The sequence below is a fragment of the Ranitomeya variabilis genome, chromosome 4 (genome assembly GCF_051348905.1).
Source record: "Ranitomeya variabilis isolate aRanVar5 chromosome 4, aRanVar5.hap1, whole genome shotgun sequence".
NCBI classification, from domain to species: domain Eukaryota; kingdom Metazoa; phylum Chordata; class Amphibia; order Anura; family Dendrobatidae; genus Ranitomeya; species Ranitomeya variabilis.
The window spans coordinates 260,520,418-260,540,479 of record NC_135235.1 but is presented as its reverse complement, the minus strand read 5'-3'; the positions used below and the strand labels follow the sequence as shown (position 1 = coordinate 260,540,479).

Here is a 20,062-nt window from a genome sequence, read left to right as displayed (position 1 = left end):
TTTGAACTGAGGGCTGTATGTAGTGGTGAAGGTGATGTGCTCCTCACTGGACACACGGGTATTACTAGCCTTATTCAGCATAGTATCCCGATCTATATCCTCCACAATGCTCTCAGCCCTCTGCAGCATCCAGCTGGGGTAACCCCTATGAGCCAGCCTGGCCTTCACCTCCCTCTTACTCCGGTCATAGACTTCCTTGGTGATACTGTTCCTCTTAAACCTGTAGAGTTCCCCCACAGGCATACCTCCCAACCGTTCCGGATCCTGCGGGACTGTCCTGATTTTGACATTAGTTTTGACATTAGTTGTCCCGCACTACGTGCCTAGGGCGGGGACAATGCAGGGGGCGGCACCTGAGTAACTTAGGTTTGTGGATGTTTTTTTTTTTTTATAAAAGCTAGGTCACCTCCCCCCCGGCCCCGCCCCTTGTGCAGCGCTGCGCTGCCTGCCACGCTGAGGGAGAGAGCCAGCAGCGATCAAGATGAGAGGTCAGCGACTCACTACCTCCTGTGTGTGCACGGAGCTCCGGCTTCTCCTGCTCTTATCTGCTATCCCGGCAGAGAAGGAGAGACGGGGGAGGTGCCGGGACAGTGCAGAGCTGTGAGCAGCCGGAGAAACTGAAGAGCTGCACATGGACAGATCAGCCGCCCCTGCACCACAGAGGAGAGAGTGTGTGTGTGTGTGTGTGTGTGTGTGTGATGTGTGTGTGTGTGTGTGATATGCTGCATGTGTGTGTGTGTGAGATGCTGCATGTATGTGTGTGAGATGCTGCATGTGTGTGATGCTCCATGTGTGTGTGAGATGCTGTATGTGTGTGTGTGTGTGTGTGTCTGATGCTGCATGTGTGTGTGTGTGTGTCTGATGCTGCATGTGTGTGTGTGTGTGATGCTGCATGTGTGTGTGAGATGCTGTGTGTGTGAGATGCTGTAAGTGTGTGGGTCATGTGTGTATGAGGTATCTGGTGTGTATGTGATGGCTACGTGTGTGATGGCTGCTTGTGTGTGATGGCTGCGTGTGTGTGTGTGATGGCTGTGTGTGTGTTTGTGATGGCTGCGTGTGTGTGTGTGATGGCTGCGTGTGTGTGTGATGGCTGCATGTGTGTGTGATGGCTGCGTGCGTGCGTGATGGCTGCGTGTGTGTGATGGCTGCGTGTGTGTGTGTGATGGCTGCGTGTGTGTGTGTGATGGCTGCGTGTGTGTGTGATGGCTGCGTGTGTGTGTGATGGCTGCGCGTGTGTGTGATGGCTGCGTGTGTGTGAGCTGCGTGCGTGTGTGAGCTGTGTGTGTGCTGCGTGTGTGTGAGCCGTGTGTGTGAGATGTGTGCGTGTGTGTGAGCTGCGTGCCTGTATGTCATTATACAGTATGGAGAACGGTGGCCATTATACAGTATGGAGCATCATGTGCAGTCATTATACAGTATGGAGCATCATGTGCAGTCATTATACAGTATGGAGAATCATGTGTGGTCATTATACAGTATGGAGAATCATGTGGGGCCATTATACAGTATGGAGCATCATGTGCGGTCATTATACAGTATGCAGCCTCATGTGCGGTCATTATACAGTATGGAGCATCATGTGTGGTCATTATACAGTATGGAGCATCATGTGTGTTCATTATACAGTATGGAGCGTCATGTGTGGCCATTATACAGTATGGGGCATCATGTGTGGTCATTATACAGTATGGAGGATTGTGTGGCCATATTTTTTTGTTTATAATTATTGTATATGAAACAGTGTGATCAGCAGTGCTAAATGGGTGTGGTTGGGACGTGGATATGGGTGTGACTAATTATGAATGGGTGTGGTCAGAGGCGTGGCCTAAAATTTGCCGCAGCGCGCGAAGCGCGCCGCAAACTTTGTCCCTCTTTCCCGTTTTCAAAAGTTGGAAGGTATGCCACAGGTATGTTTTTTATTACATGTCTTGGATGACATGATTTGGCGTGTAATATGGAATTAGTCGCTGTACGTTTCCGAGATTGTGATGATTGAATCTGAATTTAGATCTAAAGTGACATCTAAAAAATTAATGTTTCTACCACCAATTGTATAGGTGAATTTCAAATTCATTTCATTATCATTCATATATTTGATAAGTTCAGATATCAAGTCCGCAGGTCCCCTCCCATATGAGGAGCAGGTCATCCAGATAGCGCCCCAGCCACCTAATATGGGGGGAGAAGGGGTTAACATGTGAAAACATGAACAAGCTCTCCCAGGCTGCCATATACAGGTTAGCGATAGATGGCGAGAACCCTGCGCCCATCGGGGCTCCGCAAACCTGCAAAAAAAATTATTTGTTAAAGGAAAAGAAGTTATGTTTGAGGAGAAAGTCCACAGAGGAAATCAAAAATTCCTGTATAGCCGATGTGTAGTTGCTGTAGTCCTGGAGATGTCTCCTCAGGATGGAGATAGTCAGATCATGCATCAGGGAGGGATACAAGGCCTCCAGATCACAGGAGATGAAGATACAGTCTCCAGACCATGCAGTCTTATCCAGGGAGGAAATCAGATGCTTTGTATCTTTTATATAGCCTGGTAGTCTAGAAATCAGTGGTTGCAGATACATATCCACCCAGGTACTGAGGTTTTCACCCATGCTTCCAATCCCTGCTACTATGGGTCTGAATGTAGGAGGGAAGACTTCCTTGTGGATCTTAGGCAGTGAGTGGAAGATGGGGATTATAGGGTGTTCCACAAATAAATCCTCAGACAGTTTTTTATCCAGTGCCCCTATAGCAAAACCCTCAGAAAGCAGATGTTTTAGTTTTTTCTGGAACAGTTCAGTGGGATCATGCTGTAGTCTCCTATACGTGCTGCTGTTATTCAGCATCACCATGTTCTGCTGTACATATAGACCTGCATTCAATAGGACCACAGCTCCTCCCTTGTCCGCTCTTCTGACCATGAGATCCTGGTCGCCTCTGATCTCCTCCAGAGCTTTCCTTTCTGTTTTAGGCTAGGTTCCCATTGCGTTTTAGTGTGAGCGCTAACGGACAGCGTTGCACGGCGAAATTAACGCCGTGCAACGCGTCCGTTAGCGCTCCCATTGCCGGCAATGTTAAAGCGCATTGCTAGCACGTGTCATTTTCAGCGTGTGCCGTTCTTTTGTAGCGCGCCTCGGAAGCTGCTTGCAGCGTCCACGGCGCGCCCGAGGTCCGTTCCCCGCTCTCGCAGATCGGGGATCTGCGCTAGCGGGGACGTTTAACGCGACCCCTTAAAAGACATTGCGTTAGCACAATCCGCTAGCGCTTAGCGCTAAACAGATTGCCCTAACGCAATGGGAACCTAGCCTTACTCAGATTGGGTCTGTTATGGTTACATGAGGATTTTTTCTTTAGTTCTATCAGGTCCTCCTCTATGCATTCCTGGAATGAATCCAAGATGTTAGGTCTTGAATTGACAGGGTAAAAATAGGGTTTTTTTGATTTATTACCAGAGTTTAGATTTTTGATGGATTCTATAGATTCACTCTCAAGGGTCCTCAGGTCACTAATGGAGCAGTTCCTGGAAAGTCCCTATTTCACCCAGTGTGGTCTGGTCACTCTGGACCCCATGACGAAGGCACGCCGCCGAAACGCGCGTAGGGGAAGTGGCACCATTATCTGGGTATAGGTAAGGCATCTTTGTTATTATTATGTAGTATCCTTGATATTTATTGGCAGTATGTGGCGGTCTTGTCATCATTAGTCTCTTTATACTGTGACCTCTTTTCTAATATATAGATGCAGCTATGGTTTTTTGTTAAATGTATTATTTCAGACTGTCTTTTTTGGATATATGGGTGTTTTTTACCTAGTATAACATTGTTACCTTCTGCCATTTATTTGTTTTTGTAATTTTTGTATTTTTGCCCCCTACCCAATGTGGTGCCACTCAGATCTAGTCTGATTTTTTCCAGACACTAGTGGCTATTTTTATCTTGGTGTATTGTCCTTTTTCTGTTTAATAAAATTTATATTTTGTTCTATATACGTCTTATTGTGTATATGTTCTCATGCTTATTGACGTAAAACTACTAATTTTGTCCTATTTTTGAACGCCTCTATCTGTCTATTTTTTCTATAGATTATTGATTTTTTGTGCGTTTAGTGAGGTTTCTCTTTTTGTTATTACCTGAGTTATGGAGGTAGAATAAAAGACCTGTAAATGATATGGCCTCATATGTGTCCTTCATTGACTCTCTCATTACAAAGAATGATGGTATCTCAGTGTATCTTCTTTTTATTATCGGCCATCTAGAGTCATCCTTCTGTCACTTCAAGGTCATCTGGGCATTTAAATCTGGCAGGTCTGAGGATCAATGTCGCACTTCATCACCATGACAGGAACGTCGGTGTATAAATCTCTCCTCCGTCACATCAAAATCTGTTTGCCATTAGAACACGACGTGCACTGCTGGGACAAAGGAAAAGCTGTGAGATCACAGAGGAATAGTGTTACACATTCACTTTCAAGTTCTGCTTCTTTCATTCCGTACGGCTTACTTGATAGAAAATCTCGCTGTTCTAAATGCCTTTTGATTCATATAACGCGACCATTTACCACATTCACAGGCTTCTTTACGCCTCCTGAATTAGGAAAGCATTATTGTTTTAAGGGTTAAATTCATAGTATGTTGTCCACTAGGAAGCGATATTCCATTATAAGACATTGCTAGGAGCACTAAGGCTTCCAGAGGAGCAAGCATCACGTTTTTGTACTGTGCCATTTTCCCAGTCCACGGAATGGAACCTAATGCCGGAACCTCAGGGGTGGAGCATGACAAAAATTCAAATAATATGTCCCGCCCCTGCAGGCCTGCACTAGATATAGCACAGTGGGCCTCATTTTTATAAAACTGGCTAAAAGAAAAGCTGTCTTTGTTGCCGATAACAACTAATCAGGGCTCTACCATTATTTGCTAACTCCTTCCCGCTACATAATGGTCACACATTGGGGCTGTGTTATACTGCCGACACCTGCATCTAACAACTGTGACCCAAACTAGCGCTAATCACAGCTAAATAACAGCTTAAATGCCGCTATATCTGAAAACAGTATATAAAGCGTTTGATCTTGACCCGGGCATGCACTTGGGCTCCATTCAGTCACCCCAAAATGTGAATGCAGAGGGCAGATAATTGTCATGGTGGCCGGGGGCCTGCAGAAGGGCTCCATCTCTGCCATTTTGGTAGTCACAGGTTGGTCTACAAGCGAGACCATGATTTCTACTATACACTGCAATAGTGAAGTCGCAGGTCTGAAGACTGCAGGTTTAGGTCCTCTAAGGGGTCTAAAAAAATGTAGAGTAAAGTAAAAAAAAACTTGAAAAAGTATTTTCAAAAGCTATAAAAAACATGTCTCACTTCCCTTCCTATTTTTCCACAGCTAAAAAAATAAAATATCTGTGAAGGTCCAACACAACATAGATAAAAAAAAATGTCCCCTCACCTCTTAAAAAAAAATAATTAAAAACACCTAAACCTCATATGTTCCCTAGAATGGTACCATAAAAAAACATGGCCTTCCACGCAGAAAAAACAAGTTCTCCCACAGCTACGTCAATGGAAAAATACAAAAATAAAAATAACGGAAAAATCCAATTATTTTTTTTTTTAAATTAAAGATTTTTTTTAACCTCAAACCTTAATAAAAAAAAAAAGAACACAGTGTTGGTTTGGTATCGCCACAGTCGTACTGACCTGGACAATCATTTTTACCTCACAATGAATGCTGTAAAAATAAAAGAAAATAAATAATAGCAGAATTGGGTTTTTTATTCACCATTTTATACCACTTGGATTTTTTTTCCTGTTTTTTTTTTAGAACATTATATGGAAAAATGAAGGGGGGTAATTCAAAACGACAACTCATCCAGCCCAAAGAAAACAACAACAAGCCCTTGTACAGACATACTGATGGAAAAATAAAAATGTGGCGGCTCTTGGAGAAGAGTGAGGAAGAAATACATGCGCAAAAATGAAAATCTTTTGTGAAATGAAAGTCGCAATGTGATTGGTTGCTATGGGTAGCCAGGAGAGCGTTAATCTGTGGTAAAATGAAAGTCGCAAATGTAATTGGGTTCTATGAGTAACCAGGACAGCGTTAATCTGTGGTGAAATGAAAGTCGCAATGTGATTGGTTGCTATGGGTAACCAAGAGAGTGTTAATCTGTGGTAAAATGAAAGTTGCAATGTGATTAGTTGCTATGGGTAACCAGTACAGGATTACTATTTGAGTTTAGTGAGAAAGGCTCCTTTAAGAGCGCTAAAATGGCGTCACCATGTATAAGTGACAGATGTTGACTTACAGGAAATGTGGGAATAATGTCAGTAACGATTACTGGACTTGTATTTTAATCAAATCCGCTGTCTATCGATCCATCCTCCTGTCTATCCGTCATACCGCACTCAGCTCATCGCTAAACGGGAGGACGATGCAAATGAGGTGGCTTCGCCAGACTTGGACACGTCTCTCTTTTTTCTATGCGTCTCTGAAGAAAATGTTACTTCAAATCGATGTCACTAATGGAAATGAAAGTCCAAACATGTCATTAAGAGGAACGTAATTAAAAATTAATGCAATTATACGTTACTCCAAATATAGCTGATAATTATCAGGATGTGAGTGTCGGACAGGGGAGGCAGGAAAACACCGGAGACACAGCGCGTAACTCTGTCACCGCCAGGCGAATCTAGGTCTTAGGGCTCATACTTGCATGAAATACGGTCGAGTCTCACATGGTAACACCCGGCTCTGCCGCCGGCACTTGGGAGCGGAGCGTGCAGCTCCATGTATTGCTATGCGGCCACACGCTCCGCTCTGGAGTGCCAGCGGCAGAGCCGGGTTTTAACATGCGAGAATCGGCTGTATTTCACGCAAGTGAGTATGAGCCCTTATCGATAGCAAATGGCGTCTGCCTTTACTAACGCCTGGCATAATGGCTGGTAGTGCGGAGCTCACTGATACCAGCGTGGTCCTGTTTACCGGGGTAACAAGTCTGTCCATGAAGTTTTACCGTCCTCAGTCTTCCCCCATCACCTGTGAGTGATATCATTGAGAAGTGGTAGGAGCCGCAGCAACTCAGCCACAAAGTGGAGACCCACTGTAATGTTACAGCGCAGGGGGCCGAGTGCTGACCTCCTCTGGTATAACATCAGTACAAAAACTGCACCCCCGCCAGGAGCTTCATGGCCGAGCAGCTGCACCCTGCCGTATATCACTAAGCACAATGCTGAGTGTCGGATGGAGTGGTGTAAAGCTGCCACCCCTGGACTCTGGAGGAGATGTGCTCTGTGCAGTGACGGATCGCACTTCTCTATCTGCATTTGATGGACGAGTCTGGGTTTGGTGATTCCAGGAGGACGTTACCCCCTGACTGCATTGTGCCCCCTGTACCGACGGTGGAGGAGGATAATGCTGTGGGGCTTGTTTTTCAGTGGTTTGGCCTAGGCACTTTTGTTCTGATAACAGGACACCTTATTGCTTCAGCACAAGACATTTTGGATTTGTTAAGGTGGATTCTCTAAGTTGCCGGACACAATGAGCAGCACGGACTGAAAGTGATAACGCAGCAAAAAAGGACGACACATGGATCAACGTGGAGCAGGGTATGCTGTATGGCAGAGGGGCAAGCGAAGCTGGAAGCTGTAGATGCATCTGGAGGACAGGAACATACAGGGACAACACAGAAGTGTATGCAATCAAGTATCTTGCAGCAGGGAAACGGTTAACCATAGACATATGGTACCTTGACAGCAGAAATTAGTTTGAAACTTGCAGCAGGGAAACTGTTAACCAAAGACATAAGGTACCTTGATAGCAGAAATGAGGTTGAAACCTACAGCAGGGAAATGGTTAACCATAGACATAAGGTACCGTGATAGCAGAAATAAGTTTAAACCCTGCCGCAGGGAAATAGTTAACCATAGACATAAGGTACCTTGATAGCAGAAATGAGTTTGAAACCTGCAGCAGGGAAATGGTTAACCATAGACATAAGGTACCTTGATAGCAGAAATGAGGTTGAAACCTACAGCAGGGAAATGGTTAACCATAGACATAAGGTACCGTGATAGCAGAAATAAGTTTAAACCCTGCCGCAGGGAAATAGTTAACCATAGACATAAGGTACCTTGATAGCAGAAATGAGTTTGAAACCTGCAGCAGGGAAATGGTTAACCATAGACATAAGTGTTGTGAAATTGGATTCTGGGCTCCCCCGGTGGCCACTTGTGGAATTGAACTTGTGTGCATCATCCCCTCTGTTCACCTGCTCCTATCAGGATGTGGGAGTCGTTATATAACCTTGCTCCTCTGTCAGTTTCTTGCCGGTCAACAATGTAATCAGAAGCCTTCTGTGCTTGTTCCTGCTACTAGACAACTCCCAGCTAAGTTGGACTTTTGTCCTTGTGTGTTTTTGCATTTTGTTCCTGTTCACAGCTGCTGTTTCGTTACTGTGTCTGGAAAGCTCTTGTGATCGGAAATTGCCACTCTGGTGTTATGAGTTAATGCTAGAGTCTTAAAGGAATTTCTGGATGGTGTTTTGATAGGGTTTTCTGCTGACCATGAAAGTGTCCTTTCTGTCTTCCTGCTATCTAGAAAGCGGACCTCGATTTTGCTAAACCTATTTTCATACTACGTTTGTCATTTTCATCTAAAATCACCGCCAATATATGTGGGGGCCTCTGTCTGCCTTTTGGGAAAATTTCTCTAGAGGTGAGCCAGGACTGTCTTTTCCTCTGCTAGGATTAGGTAGTTCTCCGGCTGGCGCTGGGCATCTAGGGTTAAAAAACGTAGGCATGCTACCCGGCCACTTCTAGTTGTGCGGCAGGTTTAGTTCATGGTCAGTATAGTTTCCATCTTCCAAGAGCTAGTTCTCATATATGCTGGGCTATGTTCTCTCGCCATTGAGAATCATGACAGTTTGACCGGCCCAAAGAAGGGTTAAATTACTGGCTGAGAAAGGAGAGAAAAAAGAAGTCTGCTACAATTTTTTTTTTTTTCCTCTAGTTCTGAGTGTGCTCTTAATTGAATCACTTGCTAGTCTGCCTATACTGCAGCCTTCCTCTCTTTCTCTCCTTCTAATCCTTGAATGGCTCTGTGTTCACCTGTTCAAATGGATCTTCAGAGTGTAGCTACAGGTTTGAATAATCTCGCCACAAAGGTACAAAATTTGCAAGATTTTGTTGTTCATGCACCTATGTCTGAGCCTAGAATTCCTTTGCCTGAATTCTTCTCGGGGAATAGATCTCACTTTCAAAATTTTAAAAATAATTGCAAATTGTTTTTGTCCCTGAAGTCTCGCTCTGCCGGAGACCCTGCACAGCAGGTCAGGATTGTAATTTCCTTGCTCCGGGGCGACCCTCAAGACTGGGCTTTTGCATTGGCACCAGGGGATCCTGCGTTGCTCAATGTGGATGCGTTTTTTCTGGCCTTGGGGTTGCTTTATGAGGAACCTCATTTAGAGCTTCAGGCGGAAAAGGCCTTGATGTCCTTGTCTCAGGGGCAAGATGAAGCTGAAATATACTGCCAAAAATTCCGCAAATGGTCTGTGCTTACTCAGTGGAATGAGTGCGCCCTGGCGGCGATTTTCAGAGAAGGTCTCTCTGATGCCATTAAGGATGTTATGGTGGGGTTCCCTGTGCCTGCGAGTCTGAATGAGTCCATGACGATGGCTATTCAGATCGATAGGCGTCTGCGGGAGCGCAAACCTGTGCACCATTTGGCGGTGTCTACTGAGAAAAACGCCAGAAAATATGCAATGTGATAGAATTCTGTCCAGAAGCGAGCGGCAGAATTTTAGACGAAAAAATGGGTTGTGCTTCTATTGTGGTGATTCAACTCATGTTATATCAGCATGCTTTAAGCGTACTAAGAAGCCTGACAAGTCTGTTTCAGTTAGCACTTTACAGTCTAAGTTTATTCTATCTGTGACCCTGATTTGTTCTTTGTCATCTATTACCGCGGACACCTATGTCGACTCTGGCGCTGCTTTGAGTCTTATGGATTGGTCCTTTGCCAAACGCTGTGGGTATGATTTGGAGCCACTGGAGGCTCCAATACCTCTGAAAGGGATTGACTCCACCCCATTGGCTAGTAATAAACCACAATACTGGACACAAGTGACTATGCGTGTTAATCCGGATCACCAGGAGGTTATTCGCTTTCTGGTGCTGTATAATCTACATGATGTTTTGGTGCTGGGATTGCCATGGCTGCAATCTCATAACCCAGTCCTCGACTGGAGAGCTATGTCTGTGTTAAGCTGGGGATGTAAAGGAACTCATGGGGACGTACCTTTGGTTTCCATTTCATCATCTATTCCCTCTGAGATTCCTGAATTCTTGTCTGACTTTCGTGACGTTTTTGAAGAACCCAAGGTTGGTTCACTACCTCCGCACCGGGAGTGCGATTGTGCCATAGACTTGATTCCGGGTAGTAAATACCCTAAGGGTCGTTTATTTAATCTGTCTGTGCCTGAACACGCTGCTATGCGAGAATATATAAAGGAGTCCTTGGAAAAGGGACATATTCGTCCTTCGTCATCTCCCTTAGGAGCCGGTTTTTTCTTTGTGTCTAAGAAAGACGGCTCTTTGAGGCCGTGTATTGATTATCGACTTTTGAATAAAATCACGGTTAAATATCAATATCCGTTACCACTGCTTACTGATTTGTTTGCTCGTATAAAGGGGGCCAAGTGGTTCTCTAAGATTGATCTCCGTGGGGCGTATAATTTGGTGCGAATCAAGCAGGGGGATGAGTGGAAAACCGCATTTAATACGCCCGAGGGCCATTTTGAGTATTTGGTGATGCCTTTTGGTCTTTCAAATGCCCCTTCAGTCTTCCAGTCCTTTATGCATGACATTTTCCGCGATTATTTGGATAAATTTATGATTGTGTATCTGGATGATATTCTGATTTTTTCGGATGACTGGGACTCTCATGTCCAGCAGGTCAGGAGGGTTTTTCAGGTTTTGCGGTCTAATTCCTTGTGTGTGAAGGGTTCTAAGTGTGTTTTTGGGGTTCAAAAGATTTCTTTCTTGGGATACATTTTTTTCCCCCTCTTCCATCGAGATGGATCCTGTCAAGGTTCAGGCTATTGGTGATTGGACGCAACCCTCTTCTCTTAAGAGTCTTCAGAAATTTTTGGGCTTTGCTAACTTTTATCGTCGATTTATTGCTGGTTTTTCTGATGTTGTAAAACCATTGACTGATTTGACTAAGAAGGGTGCTGATGTTGCTGATTGGTCCCCTGATGCTGTGGAGGCCTTTCGGGAGCTCAAGCGCCGCTTTTCTTCCGCCCCAGTGTTGCGTCAGCCTGATGTTGCTCTTCCTTTTCAGGTTGAGGTCGACGCTTCTGAAATCGGAGCTGGGGCGGTGTTGTCGCAGAGAAGTTCCGACTGCTCCGTGATGAGACCTTGTGCTTTTTTTTCCCGTAAATTTTCGCCCGCCGAGCGGAATTATGATATTGGGAATCGGGAGCTTTTGGCCATGAAGTGGGCTTTTGAGGAGTGGCGTCACTGGCTTGAGGGGGCCAGACATCAGGTGGTGGTATTGACTGACCACAAAAATTTAATTTACCTTGAGTCTGCCAGGCGCCTGAATCCTAGACAGGCGCGCTGGTCGTTGTTTTTCTCTCGGTTTAATTTTGTGGTGTCGTACCTACCGGGTTCTAAGAATGTTAAGGCGGATGCCCTTTCTAGGAGTTTTGAGCCTGACTCCCCTGGTAATTCTGAGCCCACAGGTATCCTTAAAGATGGAGTGATATTGTCTGCCGTTTCTCCAGACCTGCGGCGGGCCTTGCAGGAGTTTCAGGCGGATAGACCTGATCGTTGCCCACCTGGTAGACTGTTTGTTCCTGATGATTGGACCAGTAGAGTCATCTCTGAGGTTCATTCTTCTGCGTTGGCAGGTCATCCTGGAATCTTTGGTACCAGGGATTTGGTGGCAAGGTCCTTCTGGTGGCCTTCCCTGTCACGAGATGTGCGAGGCTTTGTGCAGTCTTGTGACGTTTGTGCTCGGGCCAAGCCTTGTTGTTCTCGGGCTAGTGGATTGTTGTTGCCCTTGCCTATCCCGAAGAGGCCTTGGACGCACATCTCGATGGATTTTATTTCGGATCTGCCTGTTTCTCAGAAGATGTCTGTCATCTGGGTGGTGTGTGACCGTTTCTCTAAGATGGTCCATCTGGTTCCCTTGCCTAAGTTGCCTTCTTCTTCCGAGTTGGTTCCTCTGTTTTTTCAAAATGTTGTTCGTTTGCATGGTATTCCTGAGAATATCGTTTCTGACAGAGGGACCCAATTCGTGTCTAGATTTTGGCGGGCATTCTGTGCTAGGATGGGCATAGATTTGTCTTTTTCGTCTGCTTTCCATCCTCAGACTAATGGCCAGACCGAGCGGACTAATCAGACCTTGGAGACATATTTGAGGTGTTTTGTGTCTGCGGATCAGGATGATTGGGTTGCTTTTTTGCCTTTGGCGGAGTTCGCCCTCAATAATCGGGCCAGCTCTGCCACCTTGGTGTCCCCGTTTTTCTGTAATTTGGGGTTTCATCCTCGATTTTCCTCCGGTCAAGTGGAATCTTCGGATTGTCCTGGAGTGGATGCTGTGGTGGAGAGGTTGCATCAGATTTGGGGGCAGGTGGTGGACAATTTGAAGTTGTCCCAGGAGAAGACTCAGCTTTTTGCCAACCGCCGTCGTCGTGTTGGTCCTCGGCTTTGTGTTGGGGACTTGGTGTGGTTGTCTTCTCGTTTTGTCCCTATGAGGGTTTCTTCTCCTAAGTTTAAGCCTCGGTTCATCGGCCCGTACAAGATATTGGAGATTCTTAACCCTGTGTCCTTCCGTTTGGACCTCCCTGCATCCTTTTCGATTCATAATGTTTTTCATTGGTCATTGTTGCGCAGGTATGAGGTACCGGTTGTGCCTTCCGTTGAGCCTCCTGCTCCGGTGTTGGTTGAGGGTGAGTTGGAGTACGTTGTGGAAAAGATCTTAGACTCTCGTGTTTCCAGACGGAGACTCCAGTATCTGGTCAAATGGAAGGGATACGGTCAGGAGGATAATTCCTGGGTCACTGCCTCTGATGTTCATGCCTCCGATCTTGTCCGTGCCTTTCATAGGGCTCATCCTGATCGCCCTGGTGGTTCTGGTGAGGGTTCGGTGCCCCCTCCTTGAGGGGGGGGTACTGTTGTGAAATTGGATTCTGGGCTCCCCCGGTGGCCACTTGTGGAATTGAACTTGTGTGCATCATCCCCTCTGTTCACCTGCTCCTATCAGGATGTGGGAGTCGTTATATAACCTTGCTCCTCTGTCAGTTTCTTGCCGGTCAACAATGTAATCAGAAGCCTTCTGTGCTTGTTCCTGCTACTAGACAACTCCCAGCTAAGTTGGACTTTTGTCCTTGTGTGTTTTTGCATTTTGTTCCTGTTCACAGCTGCTGTTTCGTTACTGTGTCTGGAAAGCTCTTGTGATCGGAAATTGCCACTCTGGTGTTATGAGTTAATGCTAGAGTCTTAAAGGAATTTCTGGATGGTGTTTTGATAGGGTTTTCTGCTGACCATGAAAGTGTCCTTTCTGTCTTCCTGCTATCTAGAAAGCGGACCTCGATTTTGCTAAACCTATTTTCATACTACGTTTGTCATTTTCATCTAAAATCACCGCCAATATATGTGGGGGCCTCTGTCTGCCTTTTGGGAAAATTTCTCTAGAGGTGAGCCAGGACTGTCTTTTCCTCTGCTAGGATTAGGTAGTTCTCCGGCTGGCGCTGGGCATCTAGGGTTAAAAAACGTAGGCATGCTACCCGGCCACTTCTAGTTGTGCGGCAGGTTTAGTTCATGGTCAGTATAGTTTCCATCTTCCAAGAGCTAGTTCTCATATATGCTGGGCTATGTTCTCTCGCCATTGAGAATCATGACACATAAGGTACCTTTATAGCAGAAATGAGTTTGAAACTTGCAGCTTGACTTAGCGCAGCTTGTTAGCAGAGACAAAGCTTGACAAAGCAGATCTTAGAGGGCAGCAGCAATAGGATTAACATGACTGAGCTATGAAGTAGTATCTGGATTCTGGAAAGCAGGCAGGAATTGCCAGAAAATGAGGATAACTCCTGCAAAAGCACAAGTTAACAAGGTGCTATACTTCCTGAATACTCAAGGAAATCATGGCAGCTTGAGCCAGCCTTAAAAATCCTTGGCTGATGACAGAGATGTTTGCCCGATTGCCAGAGTAGCCCATCACGGACTAGTAGACATGGAGCCAGCAATAGGAAAAGAGAGAAAGGCCGAAGATTGGAGCTGGGACAATTGCAGTCTCTAACTTTGTGGGAACCGTTTCGAGAAAAGCCAAATTCTGTTCCCCATGACTGCGCCTAGTGCACAAAGCAAGGTTCATAAAGACATTGTTGTGGGAAAGAACATGGACGGCCGTGCCCTATCCAACATCTTTAGAATGAAGTAGATATTTCCGGCAACCTCTATGTCTAACCTAACCAATGCTGTTTAGAAGAAAGAGGCAAAAATTCCCATAGACACAACACAAAATCTTACAGAAAACCTTGCCATAAGAGTGGGGGTTGTTATGGCTGCAGAGGAGGTTATGGGGGCTGTTCCTAGTAATGTCTATGGATGTAGACCAGGAGGTGTAATATAGTCATAAGTGGATCCAGTCGTGCACCCGATTCCAGTGCCACCACCATCGAGCTCCATATCTTCAGCACCATCGTCCCCGATCATCACCATTAGAATAACCGGTGCGGCTGTAATTGAATTCGCTTGGAACGAGGCTGATTTGTATAACATTACATGGAAAGTGATTAAGAGGAAATATTAATTCTCTTTGCAGAGAGGCAGCGCGTGCTGCGGTAATCACAGCATCAAATCGAAATAATAAAAAGACTTCATTAAAAATAATAATAAAGAAAGAAGCGTTTTCCGCAGCGCCGTTCTCGTGAGAGATCAACGAAAATAGATTGTATTCAGATAAAATAGATCTCAGTGCAGGAGGAGAATAATGACAGCCATTGTCTGGTAAATCACATCAGGAAGCCACGTACGTGGGGCGCCATGTTCTGAACTGATATAGCCCCGGAGTTCCACATCTAAAAGAAGTGAGAAGACGCACAGCGGTGCTCACTCTGCCTGAAACACGACGACTACAAAACACGGATAAGATGATGCTGTGAAAAACAATGGACTTCAGTCAAGAAATAACAAGACCCCATGGGGGTAATTTAGGTAGCAACGAAACTCGGTTAATTTAAACGCATTGATCGCTCAGTATTAATCCGGTCAATGGAGAATAATCCCCATAAAATCTAAATTTTCAGAAGCTGGAAGTCCTTGAGACTTCAGGCTGCTTCTTAGTTTTGTGTAATGCTGCGTGAAAACCACTATGGTTGCCAAAAAAAAGCCTCCAGCGGGGTTGGCACCGTGCTTTTCTGGACGTCTGAGTAGACAAAAGATGTAACAGAGAGGGGAGCTGATACTTTAGATGTTGATAGTGTGAGGTCACTTTTGGGGAGACAACTAGCCAATCAGAAAACAGATTCTGTTATCAATGACTTTATGTAGGGTGGCAGTCCCCCTATTTAGCACTCCGGGTATACTATCTTCCAAATTATGGGAAATGTTTATGAGCCATCCTTAGCTTAGCCCACAAATGTGTGGTACTGGCTGGTCTGGGCAATAGGGATATGTACCTCAACATATTGACTATTTCAGTGGGGTTGGCGGGCATGGTTTCAATCATGGGACATCGTGTAAAGGCTCAATCTGGAAGTTCAATTCAATGCTCTTTGTGGTCAAAATTGAGCTTTGCACTGATTCCCCTGAACAGAAGTCAATATGTGCAAACAGTTCATAGTGTTTTACAGATACTTCAGGCGGCATGTACTCACCCTCGTTCTCCAAGTTCTCTCCGGGATCTAAGGGGTAATGTTTCTCCTTGTGGAGAGTGACATGCCTGGCAAGCCAGTGTAAGGAGACTTATAAGCCATACAGTGCTCCTGCGGGGGACACACTGACAGTATAGTCTGCTTCACGATCTTCCCTTTGTAACTTTTGTTCACTCTTGTTCAATCAGGTTTGCCTTTTTTAAGTTTGTCCTGTCTGTCTCCCTGTACCCCAACTCAGATATAAGTAACCCCTCCCTCCTTGCCCAGATGGTGTTTGACAGCCATCTTATTAGGCTCATTTCTGTATATGTCTGGTTCAGAAATGTCTTTGTTCTTTCTGAAGTTGTTTCGGCGGTTGCACATACTCCTGTTACTATTGGGCATAATACAAGAGTTCAGCCTGAGAGAATAAACTTCTTCTGGAATATTCATCCATGCCTCTGCAGTAGAGTTGAAGTACCTAATGAAGTTCTTGATGTGAGTACTGGTTCAATACAGAATAATAGAAATGCTGTCTCAAGAGCCCCACACTTCCAGACTAGTTATGGAGTCAGAATAAGACCTCTGAGGCTCTCACGATTCGCTCACCCAAGTAGTCTGTTAGGCTAGCCAGATGAGGTGGATCCTCTAAGCCTTAAGTTCGGGTGGGCAAACGGATCACAGGAGTTGACGCAGTAAGCAGGATCGCACGTGGACAGCGAAGACTCAGCACACACAGGAATCTCAGGAGCAGCAGGACAGATGAAGTGGAACCCAGCAGAGAAGAATGAAAGCACAAACACAAGAGTACAAATGGTGGAGCACACCAAACATAGGATTAGAGTCACAATCCCAAGACACAGAAGTGGGTCTCAATGGGCCGTATATAGGTCTAGGAAGATGATGTAATTGATCCAAGCTGGGCAACCTGAATAAACTGACGTGCAGCACAGCATAGAGCAGTGTACCCAGGGGAAGGAAGAGGAGCCCAGGATACCTGGTACAGGTGTGTAACACAATCCTTGTAAACCCACTAATACACCACACACACACACACATACATCATGTTAGTGCAATAACAGTATGAAACAATACATTATGCCCTTGCAGCTGTCAAGGCGGTCATGGTAGTTGTCATGAAGTCACAAGTCTGATTGAGTGATGTTATGGCTGTCATAAAGGCAGACCTGTCTTCCTTCTATGTAAGTTGTTATCTGTCTATCTACCTAATGAACTATTTTTTTACAACAGCCTTAAATAGTCATTTCCTGGAACTATAAAGTGGTTTAAACATTCCGGTCAGCACTTTGAAGATAAATACATACATTAATGCTCTGGGTCTTAGAAAACCAGTTGCTACCATTGTCAGGGGTCTAATGAGCTGTGTTATTATATGACTGGGGAAAGTTACTGGGACTTGTCACAAACAGAGACATTCTCCTACACCAGACAGATCACCGTACAAAGGTCAAGTCTGAAAACTGTTACTGAATATTTACATTTGATTCTCTGGCATCCGTGACAGAAGAAAATCTGCATGTCATATGCACCCTAGTCAGACCCTTCATCCCCAGAGTCACAGGTTAGAGACTGCTGCACTAGTGTATGTCATATCCTGCACTATTCAACCTCTCATCACATAGTACACGCCTATAATCATTATCGTTGGAGGATAGGGTCAGCAGAGTCATCTTATTGTCAATAGAGGTCTGGTCAGCAGAGTCATCTCATTATCAGAGGACAGGTCTGTAGAGTCATCTCATTATCAGAGATTAGCTATGGAGGATATCCCAATATTAAAACATAACTTTTAATAATACATACCGTATATATAAAATGCTTAGACACCAACAGAAAAAACCCAAACATATATAAAAAATTGCTCAAGTGAACCAGTGCTCAAAGATAAAAAATTGGATCGGTCTCATCAATGAAGACGGACATATCAATGTAGCAGTTTGCTTCCCAGTCTTTCAGACTGAAGGGTCGTGGTCCAGGGGTATAGATAAGGGGTGGGATTGTCAATACTATCTTCCCTGTATTCCCCTGTGAAACTCCTGTCCTTACAAGGACAGGCCCCAAGTGGACCCTACTATGGACAACCACCAAAGGTATAGATGACCAGTGTTCCTCTTCTCCCTTATCTCATTATCATTAGAGGACAGGTCTGTAGAGTCATCTCATTATCAGAGGACAGGTCTGTAGAGTCATCTCATTATCATTAGAGGACAGGTCTGAAGAGCCATCTCATTATCATTAGAGCACAGGTCTGTAGAGTCATCTCAATATTATTGGAGGGCAGGGTCATCAGAGTCATCTCATTATCAATAGAGGGCAGGGTCATCAGAGTTATCTCACTATCAATAGAGGGCAGGATCATCAGAGTTGTCTCATGCTGGTATGGATTGAGTCTACCTTTTTCAGGAGCTATGCTCTTATATAATGGTTACTTGTCATACTTTACAGTTTTTATGGTGTAAACTAATAGAGACCCCAGATCCCCTACATAAAGATAAACAGCAGATCAAACTCTAAAAAAACAGATCAGATCCCTTAAAAGACATAGACTCCGGACCCATAAAGCTGCTTCAATCACTGAGCAACAAGTCCAAATTTTGCCCCGTCCTGGTTGAGAATGGTTGCAATGATGTAAATCTTCACCATTACCAAATCTCTTTTTGTATCCCTAGTAACAAGCCAATGACATATTTGCGAGTTTGCTTAATTAAGTGCTGCTATCGGTATAATGAGACGAAGAACTTGGGAAGAAGCCCACCGCGTTAGATGCAAGTTTCTGAAAATTCACCAGGAAGTGTGAAGCGGATAATCAGGGTTTCCATGGTAGCGCAGTAGCTATTTAGAGGTTCATAGAACAGTTTCACTTCCTGTATACAGAAGTTAATGAAACGCGTGGGGTCGCGGTGGTCACCATATGCTTATGTTGAAAACAAGAGAGTGATTGAGCGAGATGAATTTCTCTGTAGTTTGCAGTTATTTTGGGTCATTCATGATGCTTCTGTAATTTCTTTCAGAAGCTTTGATGATTTTTATGTGACATGAAAAAATATCTAATCAATAAAGATTCAAGTGTCATCAGATTCTAGAGTGAAGTTTTCAAACTGTTTGCATTAGTCTCTACAGGAAATGTATCATCGCCACCATGATCATTACCATAGTCGTCATTATTTTTAAGTTAGTTCATATTAACAAAAACGTTAAAATAACTTCGCTGCAAAGAATGAGACTGGGCCAGCAGAGTCATCTCATTATCATTGGAAATAGGAGACTTTTCATTGTCTTTAAAAGACTAGGTCAGAAAAGTCATCTTATTATAATTGGAGGAGGGGAACAGCAGAGTCATCTCATCATTAGAGGGCAAAGTCAGCAGAGTCATTGGAGCGCCCCCAGTAGGGCTATGGGGTACTCGGTACCGGGTCCTTCAGTATTCTGTGGGGATGTCACGTGGCTGACCCGGTCCGTGGCCCTAGGGACGTCCATTGATAATTGGGGGGAAAGGTCTTTAAAGGGATAATGTTTGTGACGCCACCTGTGGTATTCGGTCAGGGTGACCGACGCTGCTTAGGGGTCCGCTGGGGTGATGTTACGGCAGCTAGATGGTATACCTTCCCATAGGTGAAGTGTATCCCCAGGGCTTCCCAGAGTGTAGATGGTGAATGGTGTGAGGCGCAGTGAAGAACGAGGACACAAGGCTGCAGTCTCTTTACCTTTACTGAAGGCTTCAGTGTCCACAGTCCAAGGTATGGACCACAGGGTAAGCAGAGTCCGGCCGGTCTGAAGGCAAATCCAAAGTCTCCTTATCCAGGTGGAAATCAGTAGCCTTCTTCTAGCGCCTGGGTGTTGTACTACCTCCCTGCTGAGCTTCTCAGTAAGGTCCTCACAACTATTGTAGATGTTAAGTCTATTTCTCTCTGTCCCCCTGATGGATAGGATAGGACAAACCCATTTGACTGATGGCCTGAGGCTTTTAACAGGGACTCTATCACGCCCCGGCACCCACAAGTTGCCACCGTGCCTCCTGGGTATAAGGTCAGGCAGCTAACGTGGAATTAACTGTCCTGCCAGTCTCTGAAGTAAAGCGTAGAGATCCTTACTCCCTCGGTATGCTGGCTACCGGAATTCCTGCGCCTCAGAGAGAAGCAGCTTGCTCCTGGCTGATCTCCCTCTGATATTCCTCTCCTGTGTTCTGCCTC

At 45.1% G+C, this 20,062-nt stretch overlaps 1 long non-coding RNA gene across 1 annotated transcript in view; it reads right to left on the bottom strand.

Moving 5' to 3' along the window:
• Positions 1-4,765, bottom strand: part of LOC143768792 (uncharacterized) — a 59,517-nt gene extending 54,752 nt beyond the window's left edge. The window contains exons 1-2 of the long non-coding RNA XR_013214030.1: positions 4,492-4,765; positions 4,121-4,399 (exon numbers count right to left, since the gene is read on the bottom strand). This is a non-coding gene — a long non-coding RNA (uncharacterized LOC143768792). The remainder of the gene's footprint in view (positions 1-4,120; positions 4,400-4,491) is intronic.
• Between the last annotated feature and the right edge of the window lie 15,297 nt (positions 4,766-20,062).